This window comes from Anser cygnoides, chromosome 10 (assembly GCF_040182565.1).
Source record: "Anser cygnoides isolate HZ-2024a breed goose chromosome 10, Taihu_goose_T2T_genome, whole genome shotgun sequence".
NCBI lineage: Eukaryota > Metazoa > Chordata > Aves > Anseriformes > Anatidae > Anser > Anser cygnoides.
The window spans coordinates 6,236,898-6,254,452 of NC_089882.1; the positions used below are offsets into that span (position 1 = coordinate 6,236,898).

Below are 17,555 nucleotides of genomic sequence, written 5' to 3' on the forward strand. Positions count from 1 at the left end.
GAACACAATGATCTTCAATTTCATACTCAAAGACTGAGGATATTTAGTAAATTAATCTTCACTCAGGACATTACTAAAATTAGCAAAAATACATCAAGACACAGATTTAGATACTATTATCTGAAAGGAAAATGTGCAAGCCAGATAACACTATTCTCTTACAAAATTTCATAATTCCCCTTAGCTTGTGTGTTGTTTCTGTGCTAATTGTGCTAGTTCTTGGTGCAGAGACGGTTTATAGCAAGAGATGCTTTTAGCAAATTTCAAGGTACAATTTGCTACAGTAATTGCAGGACAGCAAATTGGTAACAAAGATTAAGTTAAGCAAAACATGCTAGTAAGAGGTCTTTTAGAGAGCAAAGTTCTCCCCAGCATTAAATAATAGCAGCAAGAACTATTATCTCAGACACCTACAGGAGGAACATCCTTCACATGTAATTATACATTTAGCAGCACTGTGGGTAACAGAAAGCAGACCCTTGGAGCCTGCAAGTGCCACAAAAAGCAAAGATAAAACATTACCAGTCTTCATAATCCTTCCCAATATGCCAATCTGTCTTACCCTAAATTCCACATATTTCCTCACGACAGTGTTTTGTTTTGTGTGATTTTTTTTCATTTGTTTGTTTTTTAAAGCCACCACTGGTATTATGCTTCCCCATCACGTCTGCCAGACTCCTAAAACTTAGTTTCCAAGAAGCACTTTCCTAATATCAGATTCAACCATTTCAGTTAGCGTTTGATTAAGGATCTCTCCCTAACCACATTCAAAGGCTTGAACATCACTTTTTGTTCTCGCTTTATATCTGATCTTGGGGAATGATCAACAGAATGATCATTAGAATGCGAACAGCGCCAGAAGAGTAACAAATGCAGTCAATGACAGACAGGAAAGTGAACAAGCCTGCTGGATGCAGAGATACTATCACATCTGTGCGTCTAGGGGTTGGCAGAGCTCAGCTACATGGTGAGGAACAGTCTCTGGCTTTTGCTGTGCTGGCTTTCTTTGTTCCTTCTTGCCCAAACCATTACGCTGCTTCTGTATTCTTTGAGCATTATAATTGGCACAGATACCCGAATCTGTTTTCTCTCAGTTATTACTCTTAGCATTACTTTAGTGCCCAGGAGCTCTGTTCTGACTCAGTGTTTCCACTGAGCGGGACCCTGCACAAAAAAGGCAGAGCGCAACCACCGTGCGTACCCCACAAAGCGGCACCATTTCAAATGCAAGTTAGGAGTCAGCAGATGTTCAGGGTGCAGCAATCCATAGCCCAGGAGCACACAAAATCTGATCTCATGTTTCTAAACCTATTACCTGTACGGTAAGTGGCAAGTGTGCATGCACCAGGAACGAGAGTACCTGAACTGGGCAGCTAGCTTAGCTCACAGGCTGAAAAACTTGCCAGAAGTAGAGGCGTTGGCTGATCAGGTGTCCAGGGTGCTGAAAAGGCTTGTACAGCAAGGAGTAAGAAAGCTCCAACAGTTTGTAGAACATTAAATGAAGTAAATCTAGAGAGAAATATTTTTAATCATGGAATGAAAATTCAAATTGTATCCTTCGTGCTTTTGTGTCACGCTACTTTTTCACTCTCCTTAGATACCCTTCCTCACCTTCGGTTTTATAGATACATAAAAGATGAAGAATACCATTTAATTACCAATTTTGATAACAGGAACTGAAAATATTCAGGTTGAAAACACCCTAAATGCTTTTGAAGCCCAAAAAGTGAACCTGAAAAATTCTACAAGGAAAAAAAAGTACAAAAAAATACAGAGAATATAGAAGCAAGTCCAGGCTACTAAGTTAACAGCTTTTTCCTTCAGTTTCAGAAGGATGATTTTTTTTCTTTGCATTCATTATACACAGTATTATCAAGTACTTTCCAGCACACACTAGAAATAATCCAGCTGCTTCTTATCTATTCAAAGGACAAAAGCCCAACAGCATACAGCAATAACACAGGAAAGTGGTATTGATTGATGGCACAATATCCTAAATTCAAAAAATGCCCTCATTTGGCTATATTCCATTCCCCTCTGACATAAAAATGAAGGAGCCAAGCCAAAGGAATCATGAAGGACAACAAAAGATTTCTTGACTGAACTCAGACACTGGCACCGCATTAGTCCAACAGACATGAATAGTTACTTGCAAAGTCTACGGCAGGCAGGGATGGGAAAGCCACAGGTCAGCCTTCGGCATTTCTTGCTCTTCACTGGTTTGTATAGAAGCCCTGGTTGCTCGCATTTTGCCAGTTTAAAGGAATGCCTGTCAAGTCTGGTAGATTTTACAAAGGAGTCACAAGAGAAGCTCTTGGATTTTGTAACTTGGAGGGGAAAAAGTTCAAGGGTAGGATTTAAGGAATACCAAACTCAGCCACAGCCAGCATTTCTAACTCGAGTTCAGCTTCTCAGGGAGGTACCAAATGATGTAGCTAGCATTGAGAACGTTAGCATTGCAGTGGGACGTGGTGGCTGCTGAACATTAGAATAAGTGTTCCTATGTTCTTCTATATCCAAAAAGTCACAAGTTTCTTCATTATTTTACATGGGGGAAAGTGTCATCGACAGGTTACTTTGGAAAACACACACTTTCAGACTTTGGAATGGGTGAAACTCCAGTGTCCGCTTTAGATTTAAGTTATTACTCTTTAAAAGGAAATCCAATACAAGCACAGACATTTAATTACTTGTGAATCAGTCCTATATAAATATTAGACCATAAATTAGGCTCTTTGAAAGCAATTCTTCTGCTTCCTGAGGTCTAGTGAAGAATAACTTGCAATAAAACAGCAGTGTGCCACAGCATAAAGGCCTTCATATTTTACCAGAGCTAAGAGAATGAAAGATTCAGATGCTTTAAATCCTCCTTGAGATTAAAAATCTTGGGAAAGAAATCTATATAGAGACCAATATACAAACTCCTTTATGATAAGAGCTCTGCTGCTTTCAGACCACTATTATACTAAGTTTAGTACTCAAAGTCTCCTAGCAGGGGACAAAGCCTCTCTCTCCAAACTTAAACATTTTAAATTTAAATCCCAGAAGAGTTCTGATAAGCTCTAGACAGGTCAGACTAGATTCAGACCCTTGTTATTTTCAATGTGCCACTTAATAACTACCGAAGCATCAGTGACAGATGGAACGAGCTGCATCAGCAGGGTAGCAACTGGACTGCCAGCCTCCAGAGGGATATTTAGCTACAGACGGGCACATGTGTAGCAGGAGACTTCAAGTACCCTTTGCACCACACTATGAATCTTCATCTTGTAGGGGATCTGAACAAAACTGACACTTGGCATTTCACCGTTCTCCGAAGACTTAGGTGTTCTCTCACAAGACACTATAAATCTCCAGCAAGGGAAGAAACATATTTAGTAATTAACCTCCACTGGGATTTTAACATTGACCACTAGCAAACTCCGCAAAGCGCTGGAGATTGATCAACACAACTGCCTTGGTGACAGGTGGGCTTGCCTAGGGACAGCCCAAGCAACAACAGCCCACGGGACTCAGCGTAACGTTCTTTAACGCCGCATTTACTTGGCTGAGTGGCAACAGCCTTTGTTTCTATGGCACTCATGGCATCCAGCTGGCAAAAAGGTACGCGTCTAGTTACTACTGAACTTGTATGTCCAGTACTCATACCATGTTCTTATGCTGATAGCTTGAGTTTCCCTATAAGACCTGCATAAGACTGGCCATGAAATCATCATCATAAATTACAGATTATCACAAATCAAAGAACGTGTATAATTATCCTTCCCCCGTTATCCATGCAGAACTGTGCTCATCTCACAAGCGTCTCCTTCATCTACATGAGAAAATAATCCCATTCAAAAATGTAAATAAAAAACCCTACCTATGATATCTTCTAAGATGAACAAACATGAGCTGTGATCATCTTTCTTTAATTCTACCTGAAACCGTATACTTCAGTTGTAGTGATACTGAATTTGATCTTACGGCATCCTGTTAAAAGAATAAAGGTTACGAAAAAAAGAATAAAGGTTACGAAAGTAGTTAAACACACCCCTTTATAGCTCATCATCAAACCACTGCCAGTTATTTTAATCACAGTTAATGTCAGCTGCTGTCAGAAGAGATTTTTATAATGTGCTGTCACCAAGATTAGAAGTGTAGCAGCAATTTTATATTTGTGTTTAGGCTATGGAGGAAATTTTTATCACATGAAAACATCCAAGAAAATTACTAGGTTGTGTGTGTGTGCTTACAAAGGAGTGAAATGAGATATTTCAGTTTCCTCAGTGGTGGGGTGGAAAGGTAAAGGAACAGTTGCATATTTTTGTCCATTTCAATGAAAAATGAATTTTAATGTGTTCTGTACAAACAGCCTGAGTGCTTCTACTAGATAATCTTGCCTTGGAATTAGGGACCTGTTAAAGTGAGGCACAGCAACATTCTTAATAAAACCATTGTCTTGGAGGAGAGAGAAGCTTTAGTGCAATTCAGGACTTCATCAATGCATTCTCAAAAAAAGCAACAAATTAACGCGCATGGGAATTTTTTGTTTTTCCAGGCTACTTTCAGAAAACAATTTTTATTTAGCTGGATTGTCTGTCAAGATTCCTGGGCAAAGGTCACTTTCACTGTTACCAAGCATCGGTCACGTCCTGCCACGTCCCACTGATAACAAAATGCAGAGCGAGTAGTAGAGAATACAGGGCAGAACTTCTCAGGTTCTGCTGCGACAAGGTACGTCATTTGCTAACAAGTGCACGTTTACCAATCACTTGTCTTGGTCAAACAGCAGCAGCATCATGTTGGTTTTAACACAAACAGCACACACAAGTACTCCTCAATCAGCTGAGTTCATGATATGCTGATTTTTTTCATTTATGATGATCTCACTAATTTTCAACAAAGTTACTCCCACTAACAAAGTTAAAATCTTGCAGGTATTTGCAGAATCTGGACACTAGACTAAACTCATGGGATAGGGGATGATTTTTTTTTTTTAATTAAGTGTGTGAACAGTGCAATGAAACCTCAATTAAGATCTCTAGAGACCAGAAACATCCAAGTAATAAAGCCTCAATGGTGATGTAGCTTGCCATGTGCAGTTGGCACGTTAGATCCCAGCACACCAGTTAATTATTTTGATTTACAAGAACACACATGCTCACTACTGGGAAGGGGTTTGAGCTGCCCTTACTGAATGAATGGTAGTCTGCGCACTTCACAGGCTGTGGCACTATTCAAATCAAATTTCAAATGAATTATCATACGGTAGCATTTTGGTCTGCCTTCCCCTCTCCGCTCCCATTTTCTCCCCCACTCCATGTTCCATTGATTAGAAGTTAACGAAGCTCTGACTCTACAGAGCTCACCTCTACAGTTCAAGTCTGAAATATGACCAGGCAAAATTTCTGTGACAAATTCTAAATAAGCATCACACACTTTCACTACAGCTACAAACCTGACACTCAGGCCATGTCCACTCTAGTTTATGAATCTTTGAGTAAACTATGGCCAAGTTTCAAACAAACATGGACTAAAGCTGTCCTGAAATCCCAGTGCAAGGGATTTCAAGTGTTTTGGGCAGAAGGCACAAAACTAAATCAGAATCCATGCTTTTTTTTTTTGCCTTTTTTTTTTTTTGACCCAGCAAGTTCCACTAAATTTTAGTTTGGATAAAACCTTGAGCCCAAAAATGAGGGTCTGGAACAATCTCACCAAAACCAGGGCAAAAATACCTTGTCCCAGATCGAGCAGACATCTGAAGACTCGGTTTCACAAAGCCCCATTAACCATATTAAGGCAGAAACTAACAGACCCTTGCTGGGTAAATTGCTGCTGACAGTTGGAGCTTTTCCAATGAAAATGTCTTATAAGCAATAGGGACATCTCAAATGAGAAGGATATTGGAAATCCTGCGCTGAAACAGCTGCTATTTCTCATGTTATCACCCACTTGGGAACTCATGTCCTTGCACAAAACAGATTTTGCATGAGTAAGCCACGGAGCTGGGCCTGGAGCACTCAGAACAGTGGAAGTGACTCACAGTCTAGGCTCAGATGTGACCCATTTGGTTTCCCCAGGAAGAACCCATGCCAGCCACGGATTTGGCATGAAACTGCCCGCAGCCCAGCTATCAAACACTGTAATGATTTACGATGAACCTATAGAGGCCTAAGTTCCTCCATGCCATTCATCATCTCTGCTTTTGTGCACAACAGAATTGGGATAACAGGATCAGAGAGGCCTTTGGGAAGCAGGCAGGATTTTTTTCCTTCCCGATGAAGTAATCGCTAGGAATACCAGCACGTGCTTACGTCCATCATCCTGTAAACAGCTTCCAAACTGAAGTGCGAAGCTTTCTGTGGATAATCGCACATTTTAAATTTTGTCCTTTCTGTAACTGAGGTATTTTTTCTCTGTTTTCCTGGGTTAGTAGCTTAGGAAACTGTATATTTAGCTCTTCTTATTATAGAGGCACAATGGAATGGAAGTCTCATTCCTATTTCTCTCTCACCCACAGCTTAAACACAATTAACTTTTCATTTGATGCATTCTTCCTGTCTGCACTCATAACGCTCCCCCAGGAAATGAGAACCAATAAGTCCTCCACAAGAGTAGAAGAGCAGGGTACTGACCAAATATTGTATAATGATATATTATAGGCATATGGGAAAAAAAGTTAATTAAAGACCACAGCTATCCTTTGGGAAAATGTTTAATATATTAGGCTCTCGGAGCAGAACAATGCAACATAAACAAACCCTCCCTTTTCAGAAACTGTGAATACACACATCTGGGAAAAAAAACAACAACAAAATCTGGCACTATTATTATTGGTCATAGGCTATGTTTACGTCTGATAAGATACACAAAGAGCACACCTTCATGAACACAATCATGACACATTTTTCCACACAGAAGAAAAATGGAAGTTTGTCTGGCAACTCATTAGCATCCATTTTCAAAGGAACAAGCCTTGTTTCTAAGATAATATCAAGCAATCCTTAAGGTTAGATTTTTGTTTACTTATGTAACTCCATTGGAGCAGATGCTGATTTTAAGCACCTGCAACAGGTTTACAAAAATGTTAGCATTTGCACTTGAATGTGAGTAGGACATTTGCTTGAAATTTGAGTGCAATTTTTGTGCAACAGGCTCCAATAAAAGCTCAAATGAGTTAATCCCAATCTTTCCAGTTCCACCGTCTTTGACGAAGCGTAGGCACATTGGTGCCCAGCCTCCTTGGACTTCCCACTGGTGTCAGCAGGAAAATAGCTATTCAGATTTGGTCTGAAAAATCCTGTCCTTGCTTTGCACTGAAATAATGAATCACATGAAGGGAAACCCTAAACATATAGGCTATGTGACAGCATATTTGATGACAAGAGGGAAATGCCTTACCCAAACCACAAAACAGAGGGAACATGCTTTGCAGCAGGGTCTGAGACCCTGGCTGGAAGAAAACAGTCCAAACTTCCTGCACAGTTTCACAGCAACCCAGGCGTCACTGCTCAGTGGGCCAGTGGCTATGTCTGACACACAGATCCCAGCCAGGAAAAAAAAAAAAAAAGAGAGAAAAAAGACTACACACTCAAAAGCAGAAAGCATGGCAGAGACCTGTGAGGATGCAGGTTACAGCGAAATGCACCTGCTTCCAGCCTTGTGGAGGGCACACAAAATGAGTAATTTACAGCATTTACATTTTACCTTCAGTTTCAAAATTCAAGCCAGAAACATCACAGAACTCTGAAGTTGTTTGTTCAGTGTAAACAAAGAATAAATACAGTTAGAGAATGGCTGCAGGTACACAGTTAAACCGTGAGCTTTTTCTTTAATTCACATTAACATTTTAAAATCTCATGTAATATGCAGCTTGCTGTACTTATGCACTTACTTAACTAGGACACCTGGCACTTTTTAGATCCTGCCATAAAAATTAAGTGATGTGTACAGCTTCCCCCCAAAATACTTATTTTCACCAACAGATATTAGAATACTTTATTTGAATGGGTATTTTACAGGAGGGAGAATGATGACGTAGCCCACTGGGGTACTGCCAAAGCTGTCATGCTTGCATAAATCATAATTCAGTGCTGTATCCTATATGCAATGCTACCAGCTCTAATGAAGAGGTCAACCTCTAAGTAGGGTACTCGTGGTACTAACAGCAGTGTTAGGCAGGCACCTCAAAGGAATGTCCTTCTTGGTATTTGTTTGGGGACTTTAAAAAAAATCTACCCACACACAAACTCTACAATCCGTACATGTACCATTTTTTCTTGGTTCTTAAAAGTAAACGCATACATTTGCAACTGGGCCACCCACAATCTGAAACAAGAGTCATTTGTCTGAATACACAGCAAGAAAAACAGTCTCTGTGTTAAAAACATGCATGTATATTCCATATGTTTAAAGTTTTAAGCCAGAGCTCCTCTCTGAATAGAGCTATTGTACCTATGATTTATCAGACAACGTATTGGTATTTACTTTTGCAATTACAAGCACCTTTTCCAATAACACTCAGATGATTGTTTCTTAAAAACAACCTCACATGAAAGGAATAATAAGCACAAAATGATGTTTCATTAAGACCACTAAAGAAATTTTATTAGCAGTTCCATCAGATTTAACTAGCATCTTTAGTATATGCACGTGGGTATGTATAATCTTTGTCAGATTTGTCAGCTTTTGATGGATGTTTTCACTCTCACAGTGTTATTATTACTCTTATAGAGTAATACCGGCAGCAGGGACCTATAGTTTATTAGACCTTGTGTTGCATCTGCCACAGTGCCCTGGGGCTGGCGTATACTCATCTAATCCAAATAATATTCCTTGCAATTACACTTGATTGTTAACTGTATATATTCAGTTCCACTTACATTTGACTGTTGTTGTTCTCTGAGGTTTTCTTCAGACGAGCCATGCTTGAGCTCCCAGACAGTAGGTGGGATAATCCAGATAATTAGAACTGAAATGCAAAGTAAAAATGATATTAATTGAAATAGCTACTAGTGGGTTAAAACGTCATTGACAACACAGACCAACAGCATGGCTTTGAAACTTTTTGGTCACATATCCTAAAGGCAGCAGGTTAAAAAAACTTAACTTGGTACCACATGCTAACGCCAACCCAGTACAGCAGTCCTTCAAGAATTAAACCAAGGCAAGAGTACATACTGTTCCACGGTGCAATTAGCCTCTTATTGCAGAGTAGGGGAGATAACTAAGAAGAGGAACCAACCCATGCACAGCATTTGAATGGAGGTTGCAGAGCTGCTTTGAGGCAGCAGAAAGAATTCCCTCACTTGCCACTAAATCTGGCTGCTCAGTCTGAATGCATAAGAATCAAAATGCAGTTTTGTACAAAGTAGAAAGAAGAATTCACATTCTTTTATTTGCAGCAAAGTGACAACATGCAAGCCAAAAGGCAGGAACACAGAAGAGGGGAACTAATGACAACATTTGCTTTCATTATCAAGTCAGAAAGCTCTTTGCCACAAGCTAGGTAAGTTTCTGCCTCAGGTACAGCAAAGAATCAACAAAAGCCAGAGACAGGAAAACAAGCATTTACCACTATCAAATTATTTTGTCAAGTTATGCTTAAGGGTTGATTGATGCACTTTAACATCAAATAGCATTAAGTTTGGAAGCTCTCTGAGATGCACAGTTATCATTCATCAGTAAAGCTTAAATTTTCAGATCAACCAGGGTGAGAGAAATTAATTTAGAAGCTGTCAAGATTTCTTTGTATAATTATGGTTCTGCAGCAATTAGGAAGTAAGTTTACGTTATTTGTTAAGATAGATAATTGCTAAGCCTGCTATCAATAATAAAACAAGTTTTCCCTTCAACAATGTGTTAATCTTGAAGAAAGACACCTAAATAGACATATTTATTCACATAAACATTCTCATTTTTCTGAATAACCCTGCCTAGTTCAACACCACGAGCCTTACACACACAGTTTGAATTACTTTATATTCAGGAAAAAAATATATATATATTGTAGTTGTACCAGAAGGATCACTGTGGCCTCCTAAAAACAAATAGAATAATTAAATAATTAGTCATACCAGCAGACAAGCAAAGATGGTCTAAAAAATATCAGAAGACTGAAAGCATAAATCATGAATACAACCCATATAATCTTTGACCTACACACAAGCTACAAGGTTCAAAGGTGGCATTGCATTATGTATTTATTGCTTGGCTAAGCCATTATTCACCAGGCTTGATTTTAAGAGGTAGGTATGATGGGAGTCTTGTATGGGGAAGAATATATCATGAAATCTTCCATATACAGGATGGTACAGCTAATTTATCTTTGGTTGCCTTCTTCTCAATTTATGGCATGGCAGCTTTCTACAAAATGAAGATTCACAATCTGATGCAAGAGGAGAACAAAGTGCAGCCATTCACAGAGCAGCCTTCACATTCGCCATCGTCCTCAGAAGATCTACTCGTCATATTGATGGATGAAAAAAGGCAAACCGCACGGTAAGGCTGGAGGAGACAAGAACAGCAAAGCACAAATCTATTTCTACCCCAGCACACCACCACACACAGACATGTCTACAGAGATAAAGACAGGACTGAAGCAACCCATCTGCCCCTTTGGGCATCAGGATCATGTTGCCCAGCACTCCCGGTAGCATCTACTGGGGTGTGAGAACGACTACACCCCAGATCACCTCCAGCCTTTTAGCCGCAGTCACACTCCGCTATCTTGTTCCCCTTTCCCTGGGCCTTTCCGATGGTACCCTGCCTTCAGTGGACAGAGTGCAGTAGGGCTGAAACTCCCTATACACTGGTAGGGAACCCATGATTTGGACTGCACTGTTTTTGCCCATATCTTCAGTTCTCAAAGGTCTTTGCTGGGCATTTCTACAGAGAAACAACACTTTTGTCATGCATTAAAAAAGCAATGTGAGATCAAGAGTGGATCTTCACGGCATCCATACAGATTTAGAAAGACAGGAACTCCACTAGATCCACACAGTCCAAGAGAACAGCTTCAGGGTCCTGCTGACAGCGCCTTTTCCAAGGCTGTGATAACAGATAAAAGCCTTCTGTGAATCTCCTGTGGAAAATTTTACTAGTCTGAAATGTTATAAAACTGTAGAGAGCCAAGCACCACTTAGAAGTAGCCATAAACCCTAAAAAAAAAAAGACCATAACGATGTGAAAAGACATTAAATTCACAGTACCACTATGTTCTACGTGGAAACAAATTTGAAAATCTGGGTGTTTGTCTTTCTTAGCAACCCTTTGAGAAGTTGATTCTTTCTGGTTTCAATTTAAAATGATGATCACGCATTACTCAAAAAAATATTTTTTTCTCATTTCACTCTGTATTTAAGGCTTATTTTAATTGCTTCATGAACTGGTATTCTATTCTTAAGGAAGGTTTTCAATTTCCGTGGAAAGTATACCAAACCCTTGTAAATATCTTGCTTTTGTTCCACTGGAGGATCACCACCAATACCACAGAAAGCCTGCAGAACAGCTGCAACAGGTAACCAAAAAAAGAGTCCAGGGAAGAAGGGCTAAAATAAGATTTATCAGAAAGCGAAAAATCGTTAGACTGGTGTCAAAAGAAAGTGCTCAGAAAATACCATCCTCCAAGCATTAATTGCTTCCAGTCAAAATAAGAATATCTGCTTCAGTAATGTATCTTTTTTATTGTGGATTCACAAAATCCCGGGGGTGCCGTTTGCACATTTTAGTTGACAAGCATCAGCCAACTAAGGTAGGGTGAACACAAAAGCCCCGCTTCATACAGCCTACATTACACTGCAGTCCCTGCGTTTCACATTTCCTGTTGGCTGAATGGCCTTGGAGGTCTGAAATGGGGCCCAAGAGCCTACGGTGAGACGCCGTGCTAAGGGGCCGCACAAAGCACCAGCTGAGAACTGTAACAGTGCACAGTGACTGCATCGTGAACGGGCAGAGGGTGAGCGAACGAGAACTGCAGGGAGAAGACTTACAGAGAACCACTTCCCCCATCACACAGAGCCCTGCTGCTCATGCAACACACGGCCTCGTCACCTTCCAGCAAGCTGCCAGGGTCACAGTGCTTTGAATGTTCCAGTTATTAATGATTTGACTCTCTAGGACCAATTCTTGGAGCTCATAAGCTGTCAATTTTCCTCCCTTTAAACACATTAAGAAATTTTATCTGCTCAAAGATGTTTGAGCCAAAACCAGGAGCTGGGGTCAACGCACAGTCCTTTCATTGTGGGGGGGAAATCCCGTTCTTGATTCATTGAAAGTAAATCCCAAACCAAAGTGTCACGTTTGCTAGATAGAACTACTTGTCCCAGCGTTTACCCAGTGGAACTGTTCGCGCTCTTGAAAATCAAGAGCAGTGTTAATTCAGCTTCTGCTAACTCATTTGAAAAACTGGGATCTTGGCTGGTGGCATTTGCAGCCAGCAAGGGGCACGATTTGCTTCTCATAGAGCTCGTGAAATGAAAAGGCAAATTTTTCTTTTCTCTGTTGATCACAAGAGATTTCTTAGGAGTTGCTTCACGCTGGAAGAACAAGACTACTGGTTTTGACTCTACCCTGTGCAACGCAGGGTTGGTTTAACGGCCTGAAGGCAAGGGGTTGTCTCTTACTAGGGAAAACTGCATCCTAACCACTGCTGTGCCAATATTCTGCCCTTGTCAGCAAGAAAACTATGTTTCAGACACCTTAATGTAAAGTGTTCATAAAGAATGAAGAAAAAAAAGGAAAGAAAAAAAAGGGTATTACAACTCATGCATGAATGGGCTTTCAGTTTCCACTGCATTCAACTCTAACAGAGAGAAAGCAATTTCTGTAAAAAACGTTTTTGGTGCATGCTTCCTGGTATTGCCTGTGGGCATATTAGATAGCAGTTATTTGCAGTATTTACATTTTTTACCAACTTATCAAGAGAAAATCCAATTGTTCTTAATGACAGTCACTCTGTGCATCTCCTATTCTCATATAAGGGGAAGCGTTTATTATCCATTTGTAGTAATTAAGGCACCGATGTTATATGGGTCCATAAAACCAACTTCATTTAGCAAACAAAGGCTTTTTTCAAACTTGCAACATCAAAAATATTTATTTAAAAATAAAAGCTGAATTATAACATATAGCATATTTTGAATGACAAACTGATATCAGAAAATCCAAAGTAATCCTAGATTTGGAAAAATAAAACCATATTCTCTAAGATAACTCTTTTTCCAAAATTAGCTAGGAAGTGAAATTAATTAACCAGCAGAAAATGACAGTGAGATATATTTTACATCATCTGCCTTTCTTTATTCAAGCTTCTTACTTACAAAACAGTTGGACAAATTGTTTTTAACAAGTACAGGGCCATGTATTACCGGGGGAGCTGGAATCTTCCCTATCCCTTCACAGACTTCACCATTTGTTTCTGATGCACAAAATACTCAAAATGAGTCAACGTTCTGTGTGCCTTGGTGGTGAAAACGGCCAGCCGTTTCTGGGGCGCATCAATGCCTCTGCCACAATATGTCTGTATGTACTTCAGAAGACTACTGGGTCCTCTGAATGTCAGCACATCATCATCACAAGACCATGAGTTGCTAGGTGAAATCCCGAAGCAGTGAAGCCCATGGGAACACCTGCATTAAATTTTGGGTTCCTTCTACGTCTTCATTCTCTCTGTAGAAGCACTGCACAACCACAGCATGAAATCAAACTGAGGTTTACATTACTTAATTGTAAATCTTCTTACTCCTGTGGAGGGACCCCCAGTCCACAGGCATTCCTCCAGAAGAAACACAGCTCTTCATTTCTTGAAACGCTATCTAGCTCTACATCAAGTCCTATTAAATTCTCTCTCTTGGCAGTGCTGTATTTATCCACTGCAACACATGTGAAATTAGAACTGGAATACTTTACAAGTGTTTTCTTCCTCCAGCCATGAGGTAAAACAAACCGTGCTCCTCTGTAAATCCCTCCCGTAAGTGCACATCCAATTCCAAACACCACAATAGCTGCGGTGTTTTTTTCCTGGAGAAAGACAGAGCTCAGGTCTTCTCATGGCATAGAGTTTAAATGAAATGTTTGACAGAGGTGTCTCACTGGAGCTTTACAAAGTTTTTGTAAAGATGCCCAAATCCTAGCAAGTTTAGATTTCAATATAATATATAAAACTTGGACTGTGTTTTCTAAGGTTAGCAAATTCTCCAGGCAGATTTGGGCTTCAGTTCAAGCAGATCTGGACTGATTTATACTTTATTTGATATTATGCCCAAAACTATAATTAAGAAAGGTTTTCACCAAAACTAAGTGCAACTCAATGAAGCGGTCTCATTCTTCCAGTGAGATGAGTCCCAATGCGTTCACTCTGTAAAAGGAAGCAGGGGTGAAGAGAGCTTCCCCACTGCACATTGAGTTGCCTGAAAAGAGAATCCAAAGACAATAAAGAATAACATGGCGCTCAGCCCAAGTGTCAAGATATGACACAGAAAACCAGCTTTGCATACATTTCTCCTGATTAATATTCCAACTTCAGAGAAGCGCACATTTCAGTCTTCAGATTTAAGCACAGCACAGTGGGATAAAGAGGTTTGGTACCTGGGAAGGCAGCTTCCCAGCAACATTCCTATTTTATTTTTCCCCTTTGATAACGAGGGGTGCAACTCACAGGAAACCAGATGCTCAGCTGGAACAGTCAATAGAGCACGGAAGTGAGCACTAACCTAAACCAGTGGAGAGCTGTTGAACAGGAGTTTACCCCTACTGCACAGGTGGTCTTACATCTTCTGACTGCCTCTCCAGCCCTCAGTTAGTGCCACAGTGAATCAAACCTGAAGGAGACTGAGTATAACAACTTTCATCTGAGTCATGAAAACAGTCCCTCCAGGGGTCCATGGGACCCTCCAGACTGAAAGAGACAAGACAGGATGCACTAAGGGCATTCGTATCAGTTCAATATGCGCTGTAGAAACAGCGGCACACTACTAGTTCCTCTGCAGATTTTACTTTAGCAGCTTTGGTAATACCTCAGCTTTTATCCCCAACTTCAGGTACCACACAGTACACTGACAGACATAAAAATATCATATTGTTCTCATGTTTGACTTTAGCATGTAAATTACAGCTAATCACATGTTCAAACCTTCCAGTAAAGTATCCCAAAGGAGTTTAAGACCAGCCAGCAAGTTTTAGGGGTGATGGTATACATAACCCGGTTTCAGGGCCTGCTCCAAACATTACAAAAAAATGTCAGTATGAATTGGACTGTATGGTTAAGCTGTACTGATTCTTCATTATACTGCTTCACAACATGCTGCCAGCAGTTGTAGTCTTTATTGTTTTTTCAAACCAAAATCTGTTTAGCAGTTCAATGTCATAATGTATTACATAGCAGAAGTTGAATTACTAATTATATATTTAATTTATACAAAATTCTACCTCTGTGAAAAAGGCTATTTGCATGTATATTGAGTATAGTTGGCATTTAAAACTGCAGTCGAAGATACATATTAATGTTCTGTAACAAAGAACATAAATACATAGGGGAAAAGGGAACTGAAACTGAGCTTCTTCAATACCTAAAATAACAGGTTCTTCAATCCTGACCAAAGTCTATAAACACATACTAAATGCAGATAAATAATACAGTTACAAGATGTTATTACAGTATTTCAACTTCACATTTTAAAGCACTACATTGCAGTAGACCAGGGTGAATTAGTTTAAGTCAGGTTTGCCTTCAGAAGACAGTCACTCCCAAGCAAGATGGGCTATACAGCGAGGACTGCTTTGTACTGATTCCCACCATGAAGACGTGGACCCCACGTGCACGAGTACTGAACATCTTGGTGCACTGTACCAAGACGGTCAGGTAAGTGATATTGGTTACTCCTGCACAACAAACTAGAGAAGTTAACCTCAGTAACCAAACTAACACACAACAATGCACTTAAATAAATTAAATGTACTTAATGTAATGTACTTAAATGTACTACTTAAATGTAGTTTGCTTCTGGTCAAAGGAATGCACACCTGGGAGACAGCCACACAGCACACAACGCAGTCGAGTCAAACCACAGGTTTTTCTGTGTTCCTCTCTCTACAGTGTCAGCTCTAAACCTGTGGGGTACGTACTGGGAACTAAGCATCCAAACAAGTAATTTTCTGGATAGGACAGTGGCTCAGCAAGTACATCCAAAAGTATCTCTCATTGCATCTCAGCTTCAGTACTAAAAGGAATTGCAATTCCAGACAAAAACTTCTTGAATATTTAGTTAGAATCATAAAATTGGTCCCTCAAAAAGCTCATAATCTCTGCAGGTGAGCAAAGCTTACGGTACAAAACAGAACACACATCAGAATCAACGTTATCAAAAATGTTAAGATACATCCAGTAGTAACTGAGTAGTAACATTTTAATTGCTGCATGTTTCCTAGGGAGCAGTCAGAGGTTCCTGGGGAGCAGAGTCAGTACAGTTGCTCTACAACCAGGACGTTACTGCAGTGAACATCTTTGCTAGTCTTCAGCAAGCCACTTAGGAGGGAAAATAAATAAATAAATATACAAAATGGTTGTTTCTACCTGTTCTCATTGCTCAGGATGGACATTCCTCTCTGCAAAAGCCTTAAGAGTTCACATTCATATTAGCAGCACACTGACTGATAGTCATTATCAGTGCCACCTATCTCAACGATATCCTGGGGTTTGGTTGCACAGCTCTACTTCTCACATGAAGAGATGGGAGCTTCCTACGTCACCTTCTTTCTCCCTTTACAAATAGAGGGGTGCCTTAAAAGTAACACAAAACTACACTGGAATCAGGGGACACCATCCTATGGTAGGCTTTCAGTCAAGACTTGACTCTAAATCCACACTGAAATAAAGCTGAAGTTGTTTATTCTATCTTCAGTGGACTTCCTTTCAATTTAAATCCTTGCTAAGGAGATAATATTAGAGAGAAACTGTCTTACACTGAACACACACACACGATTGCATTCAAGGTTAGACAAAACCCTGGTTTATTTATTTATTAAACCAACCTTCACTTAGATATATTTACATAGTGGGTCCTGATTGAGTTTTGTCTTTATAAAACAAAAAGAAACACTCTTATTCTTAAACCAGAGATTAAAAAACACACCTGCTTTGCCTGAAATGCTCAGCATGGTATTGCCAGTAACAGTACTTAGAAACATAACTGCTCAAATTATTTGCTATAATGGTGCCACGCTACAGTTCCCAGCAGAATTGGAATTGCTGAATGCTACAGCCTCCACAAGGAGCAAAATGGTAGCGTGGTACTTATGTGAAAATTCACTAGGTTTCTGCTATCAAGGGAATAGTTCCCTCCTGTGATAATGCTAAACATAAAACACACTGAGTTTTAAAGCTGCTGAAAATAAAATTGGTGTGAATAAATGATTATTTATATAAAAAATGCACAGTCAAGACATCTGCTACCATCTCACTACTTTGCTACAGCAGGCTTCTGCAAACTATTGTCCATTTGTGCTTGTGTTTGTCCTGATATATTTGTCCTTTATCATCTAGAAGGACCACTGTCTGCACAGCGTTCGTATTTCAT

The 17,555-nt window shown here is 39.9% G+C and overlaps 1 long non-coding RNA gene across 7 annotated transcripts in view; it reads right to left on the bottom strand.

The window, feature by feature from the left end:
* LOC106035457 (uncharacterized) overlaps positions 1-17,555 on the bottom strand; it is a 132,023-nt gene that overhangs the window by 102,639 nt on the left and 11,829 nt on the right. For all 7 annotated transcript variants that reach the window (XR_010833941.1, XR_010833943.1, XR_010833939.1 and 4 more), the window contains one exon: positions 8,865-8,953. This is a non-coding gene — a long non-coding RNA (uncharacterized lncRNA). The remainder of the gene's footprint in view (positions 1-8,864; positions 8,954-17,555) is intronic.